This window comes from Ranitomeya imitator, chromosome 1 (assembly GCF_032444005.1).
Source record: "Ranitomeya imitator isolate aRanImi1 chromosome 1, aRanImi1.pri, whole genome shotgun sequence".
Classification (NCBI taxonomy): domain Eukaryota; kingdom Metazoa; phylum Chordata; class Amphibia; order Anura; family Dendrobatidae; genus Ranitomeya; species Ranitomeya imitator.
In genome coordinates, this window is record NC_091282.1 from 75,780,988 (window position 1) to 75,805,264 (window position 24,277).

The window sequence follows — 24,277 nt, forward strand, 5'->3', positions numbered from 1 at the left end:
TTGGAGATAAGAATAAAGGTAATCCCAAACAAGGTGGTACTTTTGTAATAAAATAGATTTTATTTGGAACAATTAAAATTTCTCATAACAATAAGGTGCTCGAACCAAAAAAGAGGGACATAACAGCCATAGAGAGACATCCACTATATTACTAAAGCATAACCAAATAAAGTGACTTTCCATGTGCCCTATATACGTTAACAGGCTAAGATGTTACTGAGGGGAACGTCTTTGAAAGCCATTAACGCGCTCATTTTTAAAAATGAGCGCGTTAATAGCTTGCGGTGACGTCGCGGCTAGTGATTGGTCGCGGCCACGCGACCAATCACAAGCCGCTACGTCTTTGAAAGCCATTAACGCGCTCATTTTTAAAAATGAGCGCGTTGATAGCTTGCGGTGACGTCGCGGCTAGTGATTGGTCGCGGCCACGCGACCAATCACAAGCCGCTACGTCTTTGAAAGCCATTAACGCGCTCATTTTTAAAAATGAGCGCGTTAATAGCTTGCGGTGACGTCGCGGCTTGTGATTGGTCGTGTGGCGGTCACATGGGCGGCCCGCGACCAATCAGAAGCCGGGACGTGATTCTCAGGTCCTAAAAGCGCTGATTTTGAACAAAGAAGCCTGCCGGTTACCCGCGCTGAGTTCAGGGGCCGCCGGAGAGGTAAATATATCAATATTTTTTATTTTAATTCTTTATTTTACACATCCCTATGGATCTCAGGGCCTGAAGGAGAGTTTCCTCTCCTTCAGACCCTGGGAACCATGAGAATACCTTCCGATACTTGATGTCCCATTGACTTGTATTGGTATCGGATATCGGTATCGGCGATATCCGATATTTTTCGGGTATCGGCCGATACTATCCGATACCGATACTTTCAAGTATCGGACGGTATCGCTCAACACTAGTCGTGGGCACGCGATCCCTAAATGTCCACCATCAATACTGATGATAAGACAAACGGGAGCACAATAGCCCATCCCCCATCTCCAAACCAAGTTCGCAAACCAAGCATGCGCTCCACTCCAAGAAAGGGGAAAATAAATAAGGAATAATGAAATAGAAAGTATAAATAAAAAATATACTAAAAAAGGGGGCAATACTGTACCTAAAATGTAAAGAAAAAATGTGAAGTGATGAGATGTGTATATTAAAACCGCTTAATAGTGTAAGAAAAATGTATTTAGCTATTAATACAATAAGTGAAATGAAAATATATTAAGTATAAAAGAATACTTATAAAAATGAATTAATTAAAAAATTTAAGTGGTTCTAAATATGATAAAGATTATATAAAAAGTACTTAGTGTTAAAGTGAAATGTTGGTAATCAATAATTAAAGTGCATTATATTAGTGCCATTCTAAATACACCGTGGGAGTGGAAAAAATATCCTAACATGGACTATAGCCATAGAGGCATAATGATCCCTAACAGTATGGAAATACAGTAACATGGATAAACAGAATAAATATACTAGTAACTACATACTAAGCCATAAAAACTCCATAATTACTCAGCTATACTAGTATTTATGAATGAACCATAATTTATGCACTTGCTATACTTATACATCTAAAGAAAAATACACTGCAATATAGTCCTAAAAAGGTTCATCCTCCGTCCCATGTCCATGTGAAGAAAAGTCCATGTTGTTGTTATTCTCAGTATAAGTTCACCCATGTAATTAGCAACATATCCGCCATCTTGAAAGCTTTCCAAATAACAGTTGTAGGGGAATTAGTATCATTTTGAAACATTGGCAAATTTTACACTCGGATAGTATCCTAAAAAACATCTTACCAAAATTTCCCTCCTTTGTGGCAAAAAGGGCCCCTAACTTACGTGACATCCTGACACATAGTACCTATGATCCAAAACGTAAGGCAGTTCACAGTAAATGCATGGAACGAAAAGGCTTTTATCCTTGCGGTATGTGCAAAGGCTGTGTTAGTATGCAGAAAAGTCTTTTCTTTTGGAATTTTGATCAAACTAGGAAGTTTGAAATAAGGGCCCACATAACATGTGCAACAAAGGGTGTTATATATTATGCACAATGCCCTTGTCACAAGATCTATATCGGGATGACTAGTCGAGAATTGAAAATTAGAGTGAGAGAACACTGTCTTGACATAGAAAAAGCTAGAACAAACACCGATGACAACACACTTAAGACCTTAGCCAAGCATTTTAAAAAGTTCCACCAGTGCAATTCTAAATTACTTCTAGTGAAGGGCATTGATTATATGGATTTGGGACCCAGAGGAGGAGACCTTAGTAGGAGATTAGCTAAAAAGGAGTGCCAGTGGATATATAGGTTGGGCACACTGGCACCACAAGGATTAAATGAGAGTTTCGGGTTTGGAGCCTTTTTGTAAATTGTATGTATTCAGTTACTATATTAGTGCCCACATCTATTACTCAATTTTCTTCTATTTTCCCTCTATGTACTTATTCTATTATCATTATATTTAAAATAGATATTTGTATTTTGGTCTTTTTTAATACATCTTATTTATGGTATCGGGTATGTTACTGGTAGTTTATGGTAGGGGTTTTATTGTATATAAATTTGTGCTTTTATTTATTTTGTGTTTTTATCTTCCTGTTAGTTTATTTTGCTCATTATACCATATTGGTTGACACCGTATACCATCATAACAGATACCGACGTAAAGGAGGACGGATACTAATTCCCCTACAACTGTTATTTGGAAAGCCTTCAAGATGGCGGATATGTTGCTAATTACATGGGTGAACTTATACTGAGAATAACAACAACATGGACTTTTCTTCACATGGACATGGGACGGAGGATGAACCTTTTTAGGACTATATTGCAGTGTATTTTTCTTTAGATGTATAAGTATAGCAAGTGCATAAATTATGGTTCATTCATAAATACTAGTATAGCTGAGTAATTATGGAGTTTTTATGGCTTAGTATGTAGTTACTAGTATATTTATTCTGTTTATCCATGTTACTGTATTTCCATACTGTTAGGGATCATTATGCCTCTATGGCTATAGTCCATGTTAGGATATTTTTTTCCACTCCCACGGTGTATTTAGAATGGCACTAATATAATGCACTTTAATTATTGATTACCAACATTTCACTTTAACACTAAGTACTTTTTATATAATCTTTATCATATTTAGAACCACTTAAATTTTTTAATTAATTCATTTTTATAAGTATTCTTTTATACTTAATATATTTTCATTTCACTTATTGTATTAATAGCTAAATACATTTTTCTTACACTATTAAGCGTTTTTAATATACACATCTCCTCACTTCACATTTTTTCTTTACATTTTAGGTACAGTATTGCCCCCTTTTTTAGTATATTTTTTATTTATACTTTCTATTTCATTATTCCTTATTTATTTTCCCCTTTCTTGGAGTGGAGTGCATGCTTGGTTTGCGAACTTGGTTTGGAGATGGGGGATGGGCTATTGTGCTCCCGTTTGTCTTATGATCAGTATTGATGGTGGACATTTAGGGATCGCGTGCCCACGACCCATCTCCAGTTTACATCTCCAGTTTTGCTAACCGCTCATGCGCCATATATACTCCGCTTGTCAGTTCGCCAGTTAGCGGCCCTCACACGCAAGCGCAATTTACATCTCTTCCTTCCTAATTAACGCTGATAGCGTAACCTAAGAAAGTATTAATACGTGCTAGTGCCGGTCTGCGCATGCGTGGCTTACTTCCTTCTTCTTTTACGGGACTCTAAGGCAGGTAACTTTCGAGGCAGAAAGCGGCTACAATACTTACAGTGGGGCAAAAAAGTATTTAGTCAGTCAGCAATAGTGCAAGTTCCACCACTTAAAAAGATGAGAGGCGTCTGTAATTTACATCATAGGTAGACCTCAACTATGGGAGACAAACTGAGAAAAAAAAATCCAGAAAATCACATTGTCTGTTTTTTTATCATTTTTTTTGCATTTTATGGTGGAAAATAAGTATTTGGTCAGAAACAAACAATCAAGATTTCTGGCTCTCACAGACCTGTAACTTCTTCTTTAAGAGTCTCCTCTTTCCTCCACTCATTACCTGTAGTAATGGCACCTGTTTAAACTTGTTATCAGTATAAAAAGACACCTGTGCACACCCTCAAACAGTCTGACTCCAAACTCCACTATGGTGAAGACCAAAGAGCTGCCAAAGGACACAAGAAACAAAATTGTAGCCCTGCACCAGGCTGGGAAGACTGAATCTGCTATAGCCAACCAGCTTGGAGTGAAGAAATCAACAGTGGGAGCAATAATTAGAAAATTGAAGACATACAAGACCACTGATAATCTCCCTCGATCTGGGGCTCCACGCAAAATCCCACCCCGTGGGGTCAGAATGATCACAAGAACGGTGAGCAAAAATCCCAGAACCACGCGGGGGGACCTAGTGAATGAACTGCAGAGAGCTGGAACCAATGTAACAAGGTCTACCATAAGTAACACACTACGCCACCATGGACTCAGATCCTGCAGTGCCAGACGTGTCCCACTGCTTAAGCCAGTACATGTCCGGGCCCGTCTGACGTTTGCTAGAGAGCATTTGGATGATCCAGAGGAGTTTTGGGAGAATGTCCTATGGTCTGATGAAACCAAACTGGAACTGTTTGGTAGAAACACAACTTGTCGTGTTTGGAGGAAAAAGAATACTGAGTTGCATCCATCAAACACCATACCTACTGTAAAGCATGGTGGTGGAAACATCATGCTTTGGGGCTGTTTCTCTGCAAAGGGGCCAGGACGACTGATCCGGGTACATGAAAGAATGAATGGAGCCATGTATCGTGAGATTTTGAGTGCAAACCTCCTTCCATCAGCAAGGGCATTGAAGATGAAACGTGGCTGGGTCTTTCAACATGACAATGATCCAAAGCACACCGCCAGGGCAACGAAGGAGTGGCTTCGTAAGAAGCATTTCAAGGTCCTGGAGTGGCCTAGCCAGTCTCCAGATCTCAACCCTATTGAAAACCTTTGGAGGGAGTTGAAAGTCCGTGTTGCCAAGCGAAAAGCCAAAAACATCACTTCTCTAGAGGAGATCTGCATGGAGGAATGGGCCAACATACCAACAACAGTGTGTGGCAACCTTGTGAAGACTTACAGAAAACGTTTGACCTCTGTCATTGCCAACAAAGGATATATTAAAAAGTATTGAGATGAAATTTTGTTTCTGACCAAATACTTATTTTCCACCATAATATGCAAATAAAATGTTAAAAAACAGACAATGTGATTTTCTGGATTTTTTTTTCTCAGTTTGTCTCCCATAGTTGAGGTCTACCTATGATGTAAATTACAGACGCCTCTCATCGTTTTAAGTGGTGGAACTTGCACTATTGCTGACTGACTAAATACTTTTTTGCCCCACTGTATCTCTCTACATTATGGAGACTTTGTAGAGACAAGTCCTATAACTCTGCATAGTATAGTATTAAAAATATATGTAGTCACATTTTCTATTTAGTTACGTTAAACCGGAAGTCCCCGCATGTAGTAACCTCCCTCTATCCATACTCCTCCAATCAGCGTGGTATCTTGGTGTATATAAACCGGCTTTCCCCCTGCCTAGACACGCCTCCCGAAGAAGCATCAGGCGAAACGCGCGTCGAGGCAGAGGGACGCCGAGGAGACTCCACACAGCACACCATAGGTAATACTTGTAATTATCATAATTACCTTCATTAGTGGCTTGGCATCAGTAGTGGGGGGAGATTCGCACCACAGGGTGTTAGAAACTAGGCATTGTTGTGCCATTCCTATGATGGATATTAGCATTAGGCAATCCACCTTTTGTTCCCCTCAGTAACATCTTAGCCTGGTAACGTATATAGGGCACATGGAAAGTCACTTTATTTGGTTATGCTTTAGTAATATAGTGGATGTCTCTCTATGGCTGTTATGTCCCTCTTTTTTGGTTCGAGCACCTTTTTGTTATGAGAAATTTTAATTGTTACAAATAAAATCTATTTTATTACAAAAGTACCACCTTGTTTGGGATTACCTTTATTCTAATCTCCAAAGATGTGATTTATATGTATTTATTGGTGGTCTTTATCTCCCAAGTGTAGGGATATATTGATTCTGGGGCATTTTTTGTGAATTAAAGTACTCCATGTGCGGTCTAACTAGGGATTTGTACAGAGGCAGTATAATGCTCTCATCATGTGTATCCAGACCTCTTTTAATGCACCCCATGATCCTGTTTGCCTTGGCAGCTGCTGCCTGGCACTGGCTGCTCCAGGTAAGTTTATCATTAACTAGGATCCCCAAGTCCTTCTCCCTGTCAGATTTACCCAGTGGTTTCCCGTTCAGTGTGTAATGGTGATATTGATTCCCTCTTCCCATGTGTATAACCTTACATTTATCATTGTTAAACCTCATCTGCCACCTTTCAGCCCAAGTTTCCAACTTATCCAGATCCATCTGTAGCAGAATACTATCTTCTCTGTTGTATTAACTGCTTTACATAGTTTTGTATCATCTGCAAATATCGATATTTTACTGTGTAAACCTTCTACCAGATCATTAATGAATATGTTGAAGAGAACAGGTCCCAATACAGACACCTGCGGTACCCCACTGGTCACAGCGACCCAGTTAGAGACTACACCATTTATAACCACCCTCTGCTTTCTATCACTAAGCCAGTTACTAACCCATTTACACACATTTTCCCCCAGACCAAGCATTCTCATTTTGTGTACCAACCTCTTGTGCGGCACGGTATCAAACGCTTTGGAAAAATCGAGATATACCACGTCCAATGACTCACTGTGGTCCAGCCTATAGCTTACCTCTTCATAAAAACTGACTAGATTGGTTTGACAGGAGCGATTTCTCATAAACCCATGCTGATATGGAGTTAAACAGTTATTCTCATTGAGATAATCCAGAATAACATCCTTCAGAAACCCTTCAAATATTTTACCAACAATAGAGGTTAGACTTACTGGCCTATAATTTCCAGGTTCACTTTTAGAGCCCTTTTTGAATATTGGCACCACATTTGCTATGTGCCAGTCCTGCAGAACAGACCCCATCGCTATAGAGTCCCTAAAAATAAGAAATAATGGTTTATCTATTACATTACTTAGTTCTCTTAGTACTCGTGGGTGTATGCCATCCGGACCCGGAGATTTATCTATTTTAATCTTATTTAGCCGGTTTCGCACCTCTTCTTGGGTTAGATTGGTGACCCTTAATATAGGGTTTTCATTGTTTCTTGGGATTTCACCTAGCATTTCATTTTCCATCGTGAATACCGTGGAGAAGAAGGTGTTTAATATGTTAGCTTTTTCCTCGTCATCTACAACCATTCTTTCCTCACTATTTTTTAAGGGGCCTACATTTTCAGTTTTTATTCTTTTACTATTGATATAGTTGAAGAACAGTTTGGGATTAGTTTTACTCTTCTTAGCAATGTGCTTCTCTGTTTCCTTTTTGGCAGCTTTAATTAGTTTTTTAGATAAAGTATTTTTCTCCCTATAGTTTTTTAGAGCTTCAATGGTGCCATCCTGCTTCAGTAGTGCAAATGCTTTCTTTTTACTGTTAATTGCCTGTCTTACTTCTTTGTTTAGCCACATTGGGTTTTTCCTATTTCTAGTCCTTTTATTCCCACAAGGTATAAACCGCTTACACTGCCTATTTAGGATGTTCTTAAACATTTCCCATTTATTATCTGTATTCTTATTTCTGAGGATAAGATTAACCTCTTATCTAGATTAACACCTAGCACTTTCACTGCCCCAAATACTCTCCCAAAGCCCAAGTCCTCATTTACAGTCACATCTCCAAAACACTTCCAAACACTTTTACCCCAATTCACCCTAAAGGCGGATGCCCCACAAAATAAGGACACTAGCAATTTAGCACTTCTTAGTGCACACACAGAATCACAAAGCACACACATGTCATCCATATATGCTAAAACTTTCACTTCTTTTCCACCACTTCCAGGTACTCTTACACCCCTCATACAGTCATGGCCAAAAGTATTGACACCCCTGCAATTCTGTCAGATAATACTCAGTTTCTTCCTGAAAATGATTGCAAACACATTCTTTGGTATTATTATCTTCATTTAATTTGTCTTAAATGAAAAAACACAAAAGAGAATGAAGCAAAAAGCAAAACATTGATCATTTCACACAAAACTCCAAAAATGGGCCAGACAAAAGTATTGGCACCCTCGGCCTAATACTTAGTTGCACAACCTTTAGCCAAAATAACTGCGACCAACCACTTCCGGTAACCATCAATGAGTTTCTTACAATGCTCTGCTGGAGTTTTAGACCATTCTTCTTTGGCAAACTGCTCCAGGTCCCTGATATTTGAAGGGTGCCTTCTCCAAACTGCCATTTTTAGATCTCTCCACAGGTGTTCTATGGGATTCAGGTGTGGACTCACTGATGGCCACCTTAGAAGTTTCCAGTGCTTTCTCTCAAACCATTTTCTAGTGCTTTTTGAAGTGTGTTTTGGGTCATTGTCCTGCTGGAAGACCCATGACCTCTGAGGGAGACCCAGCTTTCTCACACTGGGCCCTGCATTATGCTGCAAAATTTGTTGGTAGTCTTCAGACTTCATAATGCCATGCACACGGTCAAGCAGTCCAGTGCCAGAGGCAGCAAAGCAACCCCAAAACATCAGTGAACCTCCGCCATGTTTGACTGTAGGGACCGTGTTCTTTTCTTTGAATGCCTCTTTTTTCTCCTGTAAAATCTATGTTGATGCCTTTGCCCAAAAAGCTCTACTTTTCTTATCTGACCAGAGAACATTCTTCCAAAACGGTTTAGGCTTTTCAGGTAAGTTTTGGCAAACTCCAGCCTGGCTTTTTTATGTCTCGGGGTAAGAAGTGGGGTCTTCCTGGGTCTCCTACCATACAGTCCCTTTTCATTCAGATGCCGACGGATAGTACGAGTTGACACTGTTGTACCCTCGGACTGCAGGGCAGCTTGAACTTGTTTGAATGTTAGTCTAGGTTCTTTATCCAACATCCACACAATCTTGCATTGAAATCTCTTGTCAATTTTTCTTTTCCATCCACATCTAGGGAGGTTAGCCACAGTGCCATGGGCTTTAAACTTCTTGATGACACTGCGCACGGTAGACACAGGAACATTCAGGTCTTTGGAGATGGACTTGTAGCCTTGAGATTGCTCATGCTTCCTCACAATTTGGTTTCTCAAGTCCTCAGACAGTTCTTTGGTCTTCTTTCTTTTCTCCATGCTCAATGTGGTACACACAAGGACACAGGATAGAGGTTGAGTCAACATTAATCCATGTCAACTGGCTGTAAGTGTGATTTAGTTACTGCCTACACCTGTTAGGTGCCACAAGTAAGTTACAGGTGCTGTTAATTACACAAATTAGAGAAGCATCACATGATTTTTCGAACGGTGCCAATTCTTTTGTCCACATCCTTTTTTATATTTGGTGTATATCCAATTTGGCTTTAGGACAATTCTTTTTGTGTTTTTTTCATTTAAGACCAATTAAATGAAGATAATAATACCAAAGAATTTGTAATTGCAATCATTTTCAGGAATAAACGAAGTATTATCTGACAGAATTGCAGGGGTGTTAATACTTTTGGCCATGACAGTACATTTATCTCTTCTAATCAACTCCAATAAAGGTTTCATTGCACAAATAAACACAATAGGTGATAGCGGGCAACCTTGCCTCACCCCTGACCGCACCTTCACTTCTTCACTAACCCATCCATTTATAAAAAATTTACTACATGCATCCTCTTACAACATCCTTATCATATACACAAAAGCGCCAGGAAAACCCATTTTTACTAACACCCTAAGCAAAAAACCATGTGACACTCTGTCAAAGGCCCTTTCAAAGTCAATTGACAATATGCTAACATCTTGCTTTCTACTCATACTATCCCACAGCACATCTCTCAACAAGCACAGATTTTCACTTATCCTCCTTCCAGGTACACCACACACTTTCTCTTCACCAATCACTTGATTAATCATTCCTCTTATCCTATTTGCAACTAATTTTGCAAATATCATGTAGTCAACATTCAATAGTGTAATTGGCCTCCAATTTTTAACATCCTTCTCATCCCCATTCTTATAAATTAAAAACAACCACACCACTTTTCATACTTTCAGCCATTCTACTATTGTTACACATACATTTATACACTTCCATTAAATCACAACCCATAATATCCCACATTCTTCTATAAAACTCAGCTGGCGGCCCATCGTCACCTGGTGTCTTGTTTAAAGCCATACTAACCATCACACCCTTCACCTCTTTCTCATCTATATCCTTCATCAGTTCAGCCAAATCATTCTCCAACACTTTCCTCTCAATACACGCCAACAAATCATCCTCAAGGTTTCTATCACATGTCTTCTTTGCATACAAATCATTATAGAAATCTACAACCACACCCAAAACATCTTTCCCTTTCACAACACTTCTCTCCATATCATATGCTCTCACAAAATCCTCTTTACGTCCCACTATCTTTTTGAAAAAAAATCTAGAACACTTTTCATCCTTTTCAAGCTTATCCATCTTGGCCTGGTATATTATTTCCTTGCCTCTCCCAATTTAAAAAAAACACTACATTCCTTCTTTGTTTCTTCAATTTCCAAATCCACCTTCCAACCACTTTTCCTCAAATTTTTCAGAAATGCTAACCTCTTATTCAGCCATTCATACTTTCTCCTCTTTCTACCAGACCGTTTATATCTTTCCTTCTGAAAAAACACACGTTTGCTTCTTAATCCAATCCCACCACTCCAATACACTATCAAACTCTTTCTTAACACACCATTCTCTGTATTTCCTTGCATACTTTTTATACAATTTCTCATCTTCCAACATGCTCACATTTAATTTCCATATCCCTCCCCCACTCGCACAATTTTCATCCAACACCAATTCACATTTCACACACTCATGATCAGAATACATCACCCTAGTTTGCATATATTTCTTACACACCACTCCTTTAGATACAAAGCACATGTCAATTCTTGAACTATACCTTCCACACTCAGAGTGATATGTTACAGGTGGTGGGTTTACCCCACCTTATTTTGCCAAGTCCTGCAATTTAAAATCCAAAACCATAGATTTAAGAAAGTTCCCAGAAACATCTACACTATCACCATCAATCACACAATTAAAGTCCCCCACCCAAACAAGCGGATCCTTCCCAGGTAAATACAACTTAATTTTCTCAAACAAAACTATTCTCTCGTTCCTCTTAGTTGCATACAGATTTTTCAGACGAAATCTTAACCCATTAATTTTCACCACCACCATTATACACCTGCCAGCCTCAATCACCGTATAACTACATATTTCAAACAAAAGACACCCACCCCATCATTTCTATTAACTAAAGAACTCGACCATACTGCTGGTCCATGTTTCCATTCTTCTTTTCTTACTTCCTTGTTTAAACCACATTCTTGTAAGCATATAATATCAGCACCTGCCCCTGCAAATTCTTCTAAAATTGCAGCCCTTCTGTTCTTGTTTGCAAAAACTCGGACATTAGAAGATGCAATTGCAAAGGCCATGCAAGCCTATTTTATAGCAACCCTAGGATGATAAGGACATAAATCACGGGGGGGCGGGAGGTATATCGCCGCCAGACCCAATATCCATCCCTTCCTCAAATAATGTTTTGAACCTGTTCGACGTCTCCACAACCGGCGGCTCCAATACTCCCATCCTCGGCTTTTTTGCTGCTTTCCGAAAGGGACGAAAGGAATCTCCATCTCCTTCTTCCGTCCCAATGGAGGAATTTTCCTCAGGTGATGACCATTCCTCAATTTCTTGGGACTCATCAATTTCTGGGCTTGGTGGATCATCAATTGATTCCACTTCCTCTTGCAAAGCACCTTTCTCAGCCAGCAAACTTTCCTTTTTCTCTTGCTCATCCTCTTGCTCCAGCACCCTTCTAGCCTCCTCTGTCTTTTTTGTATAACCAAGCTCAGCTGCCATTCTTCTCTGCTTCTCATTTTGCTCAAATTCTGCTGCCTTTCTTTTTGCCACTGGGAAGGTACGGCAGACATGCACAGTATTTCCACACATGTTACAGGCCCTTGGCATAGGGCAACCTCCAGCTTCATGACTGGGTGTCTTGCAAAGTCTGCACACCTTGACATTTGGACAATCCTCCTTAACATGGCCAAAGACATGGCAATTCCTAAAAAAGGATGGCTGGCCCTGGTACCACAAATAGCCTCTATGACCAGCCACTGAGAAATTGGCTGGAGGATGCCTCACACCACCAATGCAAGAGGGATCTGGCTTCAGCTTCACAATGAACTTGTATGTGCCATTAACCCTCCGTCACATACAATATTCGGACTAACGAGTTCACATACAATGTGCCTGTCAGGCGCCTGCTGGAAAAATACCTATAATATCTAATGTTTGCAATTTCAGTGCTCTAAAAGTGATCAGTGACCTTCATAGGGATGTAATAAAAGAGACTACACATAATCAGTTGCAAAAAAAAACATTTACTTAACATAAAACTAATAACTATGAAATACAAACTTTTCAAAACTCCCGCCAAATAGTCCCCAGTTCGACGCTCTCAAAAAAATGTACAAAGAAAATTTTTGAACACAAACTTAATTTTAAGGTACCTTAAGTACTATTAAAAACATATTCAATCAGAAGTAGATGCTGAGGTTTCCCCAGAAAAGTCACACTTGCAGAGCAAATAACAAAAATTACACATCATTTTTGCATGTGTCAGGCAAATTGCTTTATGACATTTGAGACATTCATAATTTGAAAGCCTTCTGGTTCCGCTTTCCGTTTGGCAGGTGGTGCATCTCCTTCTTTTGTGAGGTGGTGCAGATGGTGACTTTTCACCATCATCTTCTGGGCGGAACCTTTTGAGCTGAACTTGAAGGCGAGAGGGGATACCGATTGTTTTCACGCTTCTCCTGCGTAGCTCTCCAAGTACTAGTTCATGGGCCAATTTTTTCAGATACAATCGTCTACGGAGTGGTTCAAGCTTATTTTCAAGATAAATTACTTGTGAATTTATACCACCCAAATTCAACATAGCAAAAAATATGACCATTGGCCAGCGTTTGATGTTTCTGCTGATGTTGAAAGTGGAGCACATCTGATCTGCTGTATCCACACCCCCTTTGGTGGCATTGTAAAATGTAATTATCTCCGGTTTTTTTTCTGCCCCAGTCCCAGGATCGATGGCAGCATCATCATGAAGTGTTGATAGAAGAAGTACGATTTTTTTGGCATGTGGTACATAGGAAACTAAAGCCTTTCCATTATGGAATGCAAACATACTGCTGTACTGTTGTCTCTCTTTCACACTTACAAACTGTGGCGGCAATTCCCTTTTGTTTTTTCTTACAGTTCCCACATATGACAGCTTCTGAATTTTCAGATAATCAATCAGATCACAACTTGTAAACCAATTGTCAGCTGTAATATTGCGACCCGATCCAAATAAGGGTTCAGCCAGTCTTTTTACAACATCAATGGGTTTGTTGCTCACACAGTAAGGACCTTCTGGTTGTTTTCCTGCATAAACTTCCAGGTTGTAAGTGTAGGTCTTACTGGCATCAACAAGGGCATACATTTTTATTCCATATTTGTTTGGCTTTGATGGACTATATTGACGAAAGGCACATCTACCACGAAAACCAGGGAGCATTTCGTCAATAGTGAGATTCTCTCCAGGGTAATAACTTTGTTTACAGTTTACAACAAATCTTTGAAATATATCACGAATTGGAGCAAGTCGGTCATGTGTTTTGCGTTCGGTTCGGGTAGTTCTGTCGTCTGTTATGAAAGGCAATTCAGAATCACAATGGACATGGAGGTCAGAGCACATACAGTGAACAGACAATAACCCAAAATAATAGAACGAGCTCTGAGACGTGGGAACTCTGCAGACCGCAATCCCTAAGCCTATCAAACCACACTAAAGGTAGCCGTGGAGCGCTCCTGACCAGAACCTAGGCGCCTCGTCACAGCCTGAGAAACTAGCTAATCCTGAAGATAGAAAAATAAGCCTACCTTGCCTCAGAGAAATTCCCCAAAGGAAAAGGCAGCCCCCCACATATAATGACTGTGAGTAAGATGAAAACACAAACATAGAGATGAAACAGATTTAGCAAAGTGAGGCCCGACTAGCTGAACAGAACGAGGATAGGGAAGATAACTTTGCGGTCAGCACAAAAACCTATAAAAAACCACGCAGAGGGGACAAAAAGACCCTCCGTACCGACTAACGGTACGGAGGTGGTCCCTCTGCATCTCAGAGCTTCAAGCAGGCGAGAAAAACCAATAAAGCAAGCTGGACAGAAAAATAGCAACAAAATAACATAAGTAAAACTTAGCTTTGCAGAGCAGCAGGCCACAGGAATGATCCAGGGAAAAAACAAGTCCCACACTGAAACATTGACAGGAAGCATAGATCAAAGCATCAGGTGGAGTTAAGTAGAGAAGAAGCTAACGAGCTCACCAGATCACCTGAGGGAGGAAACTCAGAATCTGCAGTACCACTTTCCTCCACAAACGGAAGATCCCAGAGAGAATCCGCCGAAGTACCACTTGTGACCACAGGAGTGAACTCTGCCACAGAATTCACAACAGTACCCCCCCCCTTGAGGAGGGGTCACCGAACCCTCACCAGAGCCCCCAGGCCGACCAGGATGAGCCACATGAAAGGCACGAACAAGATCGGGAGCATGGACATCAGAGGCAAAAACCCAGGAATTATCCTCCTGAGCATAACCCTTCCATTTAACCAGATACTGGAGTTTCCGTCTTGAAACACGAGAATCCAAAATCTTCTCCACAATATACTCCAATTCCCCCTCCACCAAAACCGGGGCAGGAGGCTCAACAGATGGAACCATAGGTGCCACGTATCTCCGCAACAATGACCTATGGAATACGTTATGTATGGAAAAAGAATCTGGAAGGGTCAGACGAAAAGACACAGGATTAAGAACCTCAGAAATCCTATACGGACCAATAAAACGAGGTTTAAACTTAGGAGAGGAAACCTTCATAGGAATATGACGAGAAGATAACCAAACCAGATCCCCAACACGAAGTCGGGGACCCACACGGCGTCTGCGATTAGCGACAAGTTGAGCCTTCTCCTGGGACAAGGTCAAATTGTCCACTACCTGAGTCCAAATCTGCTGCAACCTGTCCACCACAGTATCCACACCAGGACAGTCCGAAGACTCAACCTGTCCAGAAGAGAAACGAGGATGGAACCCAGAATTGCAGAAAAACAATGAAACCAAGGTAGTCGAGCTGGCCCGATTATTAAGGGCGAACTCAGCCAAAGGCAAAAAGGACACCCAGTCATCCTGATCAGCAGAAACAAAGCATCTCAGATATGTTTCCAAGGTCTGATTGGTTCGCTCGGTCTGGCCATTAGTCTGAGGATGGAAAGCCGAGGAAAAAGACAAGTCAATGCCCATCCTACCACAAAAGGCTCGCCAAAACCTCGAAACAAACTGGGAACCTCTGTCAGAAACAATATTCTCTGGAATGCCATGCAAACGAACCACATGCTGGAAGAACAAAGGCACCAAATCAGAGGAGGAAGGCAATTTAGACAAGGGTACCAGATGGACCATCTTAGAAAAGCGATCACAGACCACCCAAATGACTGACATCTTTTGAGAAACGGGAAGGTCAGAAATAAAATCCATAGAGATATGTGTCCAAGGCCTCTTCGGGACCGGCAAGGGCAAAAGCAACCCACTGGCACGAGAACAGCAGGGCTTAGCCCAAGCACAAATCCCACAGGACTGCACAAAAGCACGCACATCCCGCGACAGAGAGGGCCACCAAAAGGATCTAGCCACTAACTCTCTGGTACCAAAGATTCCAGGATGACCAGCCAACACCGAACAATGAAGTTCAGAGTTAACTCTATTCGTCCACCTATCAGGGACAAACAGTTTCTCCGCTGGGCAACGATCAGGTTTATTAGCCTGAAATTTTTGCAGCACCCGCCGCAAATCAGGGGAGATGGCAGACACAATTACTCCTTCCTTGAGGATACATGCCGGCTCAGATAAACCCGGAGAGTCGGGTACAAAACTCCTAGACAGAGCATCCGCCTTCACATTTTTAGAGCCCAGAAGGTACGAAATCACAAAGTCAAAACGGGCAAAAAACAACGACCAACGAGCTTGTCTAGGATTCAAGCGCTTGGCAGACTCGAGATAAGTCAAGTTCTTATGATCAGTCAATACCACCACGCGATGCTTAGCTCCTTCAAGCCAATGACGCCACTCCTCGAATGCCCACTTCATGGCCAGCAACTCTCGGTTGCCCACATCATAATTACGCTCAGCAGGCGAAAACTTCCTGGAAAAGAAAGCGCATGGTTTCATCACTGAGCAACCAGAACCTCTCTGTGACAAAACAGCCCCTGCTCCAATCTCAGAAGCATCAACCTCGACCTGGAACGGAAGAGAAACATCTGGTTGACACAACACAAGGGCAGAAGAAAAACGACGCTTCAACTCTTGAAAAGCTTCCACAGCAGCAGAAGACCAATTGACCACATCAGCACCCTTCTTGGTCAAATCGGTCAATGGTTTAGCAATACTAGAAAAATTGCAGATGAAGCGACGATAAAAATTAGCAAAGCCCAGGAACTTTTGCAGACTTTTCAGAGATGTCGGCTGAGTCCAATCATGGATGGCTTGGACCTTAACAGGATCCATCTCGATAGTAGAAGGGGAAAAGATGAACCCCAAAAATGAAACCTTCTGCACACCAAAGAGACACTTTGATCCCTTCACAAACAAAGAATTAGCACGCAGGACCTGAAAAACCGTTCTGACCTGCTTCACATGAGACTCCCAATCATCCGAGAAGATCAAAATGTCATCCAAGTACACAATCAGGAATTTATCCAGGTACTCTCGGAAGATGTCATGCATAAAGGACTGAAACACTGATGGAGCATTGGCAAGTCCGAACGGCATCACGAGATACTCAAAATGACCCTCGGGCGTATTAAATGCAGTTTTCCATTCATCACCTTGCTTAATTCGCACCAGATAATACGCACCACGAAGATCTATCTTTGTGAACCAACTAGCCCCCTTAATCCGAGCAAACAGATCAGATAACAATGGCAAGGGGTACTGAAATTTAACCGTGATCTTATTAAGAAGGCGGTAATCTATACAAGGTCTCAGCGAACCATCCTTCTTGGCTACAAAAAAGAACCCTGCTCCTAATGGCGACGATGACGGGCGAATATGCCCCTTCTCCAGGGATTCCTTCACATAACTGCGCATAGCGGTGTGCTCAGGCACGGACAAATTAAACAATCGACATTTTGGGAATTTACTACCAGGAATCAAATTGATAGCACAATCACAATCCCTATGCGGAGGTAGGGTATTGGACTTGGGCTCATCAAATACATCCCGGTAATCAGACAAGAACTCTGGGACCTCAGAAGGAGTGGATGACGAAATTGACAGAAATGGAACATCACCATGTACCCCCTGACAACCCCAGCTGGACACCGACATGAATTTCCAATCTAATACTGGATTATGGGCTTGTAGCCATGGCAACCCCAACACGACCACATCATGCAGATTATGCAACACCAGAAAGCGAATAACCTCCTGATGTGCAGGAGCCATGCACATGGTCAGCTGGGTCCAGTATTGAGGCTTATTCTTGGCCAAAGGCGTAGCATCAATTCCTCTCAATGGAATAGGACACTGCAAGGGCTCCAAGAAAAACCCACAACGCTTAGCATATTCCAAGTCCATCAAATTCAGGGCAGCGCCTGAATCCACAAATGCCATGACAGAATATGATGACAAAGAGCAGATCAAGGTAACGGACAGAAGAAATTTTGACTGTACAGTACCAATGGTGGCAGACCTAGCGAACCGCTTAGTGCGTTTAGGACAATCAGAGATAGCATGAGTGGAATCACCACAGTAGAAACACAGACCATTCAGACGTCTATGTTCTTGCCGTTCAACTCTGGTCAAGGTCCTATCACACTGCATAGGCTCAGGTTTAAGCTCAGGTAATACCGCCAAATGGTGCACAGGTTTATGCTCACGCAAGCGTCGACCGATCTGAATGGCCAAAGACATAGACTCATTCAAACCAGCAGGCATAGGAAATCCCACCGTGACATCCTTAAGGGCTTCAGAGAGACCCTTTCTGAATATTGCTGCCAGCGCAGATTCATTCCATTGAGTGAGCACTGACCACTTTCTAAATTTCTGACAATATACCTCTATCTCATCCTGAGCCTGACAAAGAGCCAGCAAATTTTTTTCTGCCTGATCCACTGAATTAGGCTCATCGTACAGCAACCCAAGCGCCAGGAAAAACGCATCGATATTACTCAATGCAGGATCTCCTGACGCAAGAGAAAACGCCCAGTCCTGAGGGTCGCCGCGCAAAAAAGAAATGACGATCCTAACCTGTTGAATTGGGTCACCAGATGAGCGAGGTTTCAAAGCCAGAAATAGTTTACAATTATTTTTGAAACTCAGAAATTTAGTTCTATCTCCAAAAAACAAATCTGGAATAGGAATTCTCGGTTCAAGCAAAGAATTCTGGACCACAAAATCTTGAATATTTTGAACTCTTGCCGTGAGCTGATCCACACATGAAGACAGACCTTTAATGTCCATTGCTACACCTGTGTCCTGAACCACCCAAATGTCTAGGGGAAAAAAAAAGACAAAACACAGTGCAAAGAAAAAAAATGGTCTCAGAACTTCTTTTTTCCCTCTATTGAGAATCATTAGCACTTTTGGCTTCCTGTACTGTTATGAAAGGCAATTCAGAATCACAATGGACATGGAGGTCAGAGCACATACAGTGAACAGACAATAACCCAAAATAATAGAACGAGCTCTGAGACGTGGGAACTCTGCAGACCGCAATCCCTAAGCCTATCAAACCACACTAAAGGTAGCCTTGGAGCGCTCCTGACCAGAACCTAGGCGCCTCGTCACAGCCTGAGAAACTAGCTAATCCTGAAGATAGAAAAATAAGCCTACCTTGCCTCAGAGAAATTCCCCAAAGGAAAAGGCAGCCCCCCACATATAATGACTGTGAGTAAGATGAAAACACAAACATAGAGATGAAACAGATTTAGCAAAGTGAGGCCCGACTAGCTGAACAGAACGAGGATAGGGAAGATAACTTTGCGGTCAGCACAAAAACCTATAAAAAACCATGCAGAGGGGACAAAAAGACCCTCCGTACCGACTAACGGTACGGAGGTGGTCCCTCCGCGTCTCAGAGCTTCCAGCAGGCGAGAAAAACCAATAAAGCAAGCTGGACAGAAAAATAGCAACAAAATAACATAAGTAAAACTTAGCTTTGCAGAGCAGCAGGCCACAGGAATGATCCAGGGAAAAAACAAGTCCCACACTGAAACATTGACAGGAAGCATAGATCAAAGCATCAGGTGGAGTTAAGTAGAGAAGAAGCTAACGAGCTCACCAGATCACCTGAGGGAGGAAACTCAGAAGCTGCAGTACCACTTTCCTCCACAAACCGAAGATCCCAGAGAGAATCAGCCGAAGTACCACTTGTGACCACAGGAGTGAACTCTGCCACAGAATTCACAACAGTCGTCAAACCGAAGGCAACGAATTAGAATCTTGAATCTGTTTATGGACATAACAAGGCTAAATTTTTCAACTCCATCCCCATCTTTACCCCAAAGTTCCTCCAAACTTTGTTTATTTGCCCTATAAGCTCCTGCAAGGTACAGTAATCCAAAAAAAGCACGCAGTTCTATTTCATCTGTGGGCTTGATGGTTCTGTTGCAGATGTACTTGTCCTTTATAATGTCTATATATTGGTTGGTATATGTGACAATAGAGTCCAGAATGTCATCTGTAAATATACTGTTCCAGCATTCAACTGCAGTTTTTGCATTACGTGCAGTTCCTATTACTGCAGGAAGGTGAGTAATAATGTTTAAAGGTTCCCTACGTTTTTTCTGGAATGGCTTCTTGTTCCATTTAGTATTTTTATCTTTTCCAATATAATATGATCCAACTTCTTCATCCTCACCACTGTCACCATCTTGCTCTGTTTCAGAATCCAGGACACATTCTTCCACCTCATCATGAGAATCAATCTCACTTTCCTCTCCTAAATCCTCATTCAGTGTGAGGTCTCTATCATCTAACAGCATGTTTGTTACTTCCTCAACATCAAGTTGTTTGGATAAATTGTACATTTTCCTCTCCATTTCAGCAGATAATCTAAAGCAAGAGAAGGAATATGTTAAGGTACCGTCACACTTAGCGACGCTGCAGCGATACCGACAACGATCCGGATCGCTGCAGCGTCGCTGTTTGGTCGCTGGAGAGCTGTCACACAGACCGCTCTCCAGCGACCAACAATGCCGGTAACCAGGGTAAACATCGGGTAACTAAGCGCAGGGCCGCGCTTAGTAACCCGATGTTTACCCTGGTTACCATCCTAAAAGTAAAAAAAACCAAACACTACATACTTACCTACAGCCGTCTGTCCTCCAGCGCTGTGCTCTGCACTCCTCCTGTACTGTCTGTGTGAGCACAGCGGCCGGAAAGCAGAGCGGTGACGTCACCGCTCTGCTTTCCGGCTGACCGACGCTCACAGCCAGTACAGGAGGAGTGCAGAGCACAGCGCTGGAGGACAGACGGCTGTAGGTAAGTATGTAGTGTTTGTTTTTTTTTTACTTTTAGGATGGTAACCAGGGTAAACATCGGGTTACTAAGCGCGGCCCTGCGCTTAGTTACCCGATGTTTACCCTGGTTACCAGTGAAGACGTCGCTGAATCGGTGTCACACACGCTGATTCAGCGATGTCTACGGGGAGTCCAGCGACCAAACAAAGTTCTGGACTTTCTTCCCCGACCAGCGACAGCACAGCAGGGGCCTGATCGCTGCTGCCTGTCACACTGGACGATATCGCTAGCCAGGACGCTGCAACGTCACGGATCGCTAGCGATATCGTCTAGTGTGACGGTACCTTTAGGGAACTACTGTATATGCCTGAGCAGCACACTTTCTTTTATAAAATCTCCCTTATTTCTATGAAATATCCTCACATTTTGTGCTATACATTCATAAAACAAGCTAAATAAACTATTGTGATGAATAAAAACATAAAATACCAACCTTACTGAATGTGACGTATTCACATACAATGAGCCTGAGAGATCTGTGCAGCTATATCCTCTCCCCTGAAGCTCTGAAATCCAACTGTGATATCAGGTTTCACAGACCTTCAAGAGACAGGAGACTACCTGGAGGGAGGGGGTTTCCTCACAATCTGGTGAGGAAGGAGAAATGAAAGTAAAAGAGAAGCGCCTGTCAGATCAGTTGTATGTGACGGAGGGTTAAATACATTTAAGGCACTGGTCTGCTTTAAGCCACCCTTTACATACACACAGTAGTTGGACAAAAAGGTCTGTATTACAGACACCGGAGTAAAAGGATTGTACACATAGACAAAAAGTGCTTTATCTTCCAATTCGAATAAAGGGTGGAAGCTGACATTCTTCAGAACTGCATTGCTACAGTTTTTCCTAAGGCATTCATAAAACAACAAACAAGTGCCTTGCTCATTGAAAGTTACATCATACTGGCCGATTTTCTTGGCCTCCTGGACACAATAAAGTTCTTTAAGAGAAATACCTGCCATTTCTTCAATGATGGGATGTCCAACGTACAGAATATCATTTTTCTGCAGATCAGATGTGTCCACTTGTAGACGCACGGTGTTCCTTACTCCAGGCCCAAAGCTTGATCCTCTGGAAAACATCTTGATGGAATAAAAAGCGTTGGTGGAAAGACCACAGCAAAAATCAAAGCGTTTCCTTTGAAAGGAAACTACGAACCCTTCTACCCAGCTGAGGCTATCAACGTCAGACTGGGCTGCAGGCCGAGAATGGTATCTCCCCTGCCAGGTAAGTATAAGTTGGGGCCCGCCGGCCTGACGAGCGCCCCTCCGACGCAGCTCCCCAACATCGCAGAGTCTCATGCCCGAAAGGGAGGGGGTGGGGGTAGCGTTCGTCACAGACTGCACGGAGGCTCCTCGAGTGGGAGGCGCCGGTCGCGGCTGATGCCCAGTCCAACCCCCCCCCCCCCCCACAGGGCAGGCCGAGCTCAAGTCAAAAGCTGCCCAAGATGCACAGCAGCAGCCTGAGTCATTAGCATATAGCAGCGTTGGCTCCGCCCCAGCCTCACGTTGCTGCGCGGGCCTGAGAACATGCTGTAGACAGCTCGAGCTCCAGCTGCCGGCACCCTCTCGTGACTCACTCATCTCCGGTCAAGAGGATGCATGCTGGAGGAGGCTCAAGGGCAGGAGGACCACACTGCAGATAGCTGCGCACCAGCGGCCCACTCACAGTTCCAGCTCCAGCCCGATGGCTGCGAGATGGGGATGCTGCAGGTGCCCTCCCATGAGCGTGCCCGCCTGCACCTGTAGACAAGCAGAGCAAGCCATGTCGTCACCAAGTCAATGAGATGCAAACGACTTGCTCAATCAGCCCACCAGCCAGGGGGCCAAAAAGGGCTAAAGTGTTGAGCAAAGGCAACAACCTCAAACAAACCAAGAAACAAACAAAGCGGCGGCGACGCAGGGAAGGTGGCATCCTTCCCCCACAAGGGGGAGCCAAGGGCCACGTCTGCCTGCTGCTTTGAGTTTCTCCAAAGTATCGTTTTGGCTCAGCAGAGCATCTTTTGTGTTCTGTCTTTGACCATAGGAAATCAGGGGAAAGCGCGAATGCAGTCCCCCACTACCACTAGAGTTGAGCGAAACGGATCGTTCATTTTCATAAGTCGCCGACTTTTGGCACAGTCGGGTTTCATGAAAGCCGACCCGATCCCTGTGTGGGGTCGGCCATGCGGTACGCGACTTTCGCGCCAAAGTCGCGTTTCAATGACGCGACAAGCTCCGTTTCTCAGCCAATGAAGGTGGACTGTTGTGAATTCTGTTGTCGGGCTCCCTCCTGTGGTCATGAATGGTACTTCGGCTGGTTCTGTCCATGGACTTCCTCTGGTGGGTGTTTCTGAGTTTCACAGGTGACGAGGTTAATTCGTTAGCTGCTGCTCTATTTAACTTCACTTAGATCTTTGCTCCATGCCACCTGTCAATGTTCCAGTATTGGTCTAGTTCACTCCTGGATCGTTCTTGTGACCTGTCTTCCCATCAGAAGCTAAGTTCCAGCTTGTATTTCTTTGGTTTGCTATTTTTCTGTCCAGCTTGCTATTTAATTTGTTGTCTTGCTTGCTGGAAGCTCTGGGACGCAGAGGGAGCAGCTCCGCACCGTGAGTCGGTGCAGAGGGTCTTTTTGCGCCCTCTGCGTGGTCTTTTTGTAGGTTTTTGTGCTGGCCGCAAAGTAACCTTTCCTATCCTCGGTCTGTTCAGTAAGTCGGGCCTCACTTTGCTAAAACTATTTCATCTCTGTGTTTGTATTTTCATCTTTACTCACAGTCATTATATGTGGGGGGCTGCCTTTTCCTTTGGGGAATTTCTCTGAGGCAAGGTAGGCTTTATTTTTCTATCTTCAGGGCTAGCTAGTTTCTTAGGTTGTGCCGAGTTGCATAGGGAGCGTTAGGCGCAATCCACGGCTATTTCTAGTGTGTTTGATAGGTTTAGGGATTGCGGTCAGCAGAGTTCCCATGTCCCAGAGCTCGTCCTTATTATCAGTAACTATCAGGTCATTCCGTGTGCTCTTAACCACCAGGTTCATTATTGTCCTGACCACCAAGTCATAACAGTGGACGCAGAGTGTGGGCAGCGTGATGACATAGGTCTCATTCCCCACCATCTTAGAGAAGGGCATTGCAGTGATTGGCTTGCTTTCTGCGGCGTCACAGGGGCTATAAAGGGGCGTGCACGCCGACCGCCATCTTACTGCTGCTGATCTGAGCATAGGGAGAGGTTGCTGCCGCTTCGTCAGAAGCAGGGATAGCGTTAGGCAGGGTACCCCCAAACCGCTTGTGCTGTAGCGATTTCCACTGTCCAACACCACCTTTTGTTTGCAGGGACAGTGGAGGCTAAATTTTTTTTCCTCAGCGCTGTAGCTCATTGGGCTGCCCTAGAAGGCTCCCTGATAGCTGCATTGCTGTTTGTACGCCGCTGTGCAAACCAACTGCTTTTTTCAAAGCACAAATCCTGTTGCTCCTTCCTTTCTGCACAGCTTTCTTGTTTGTTTGTCCACACTTGATTTTTTTGTGCAGCA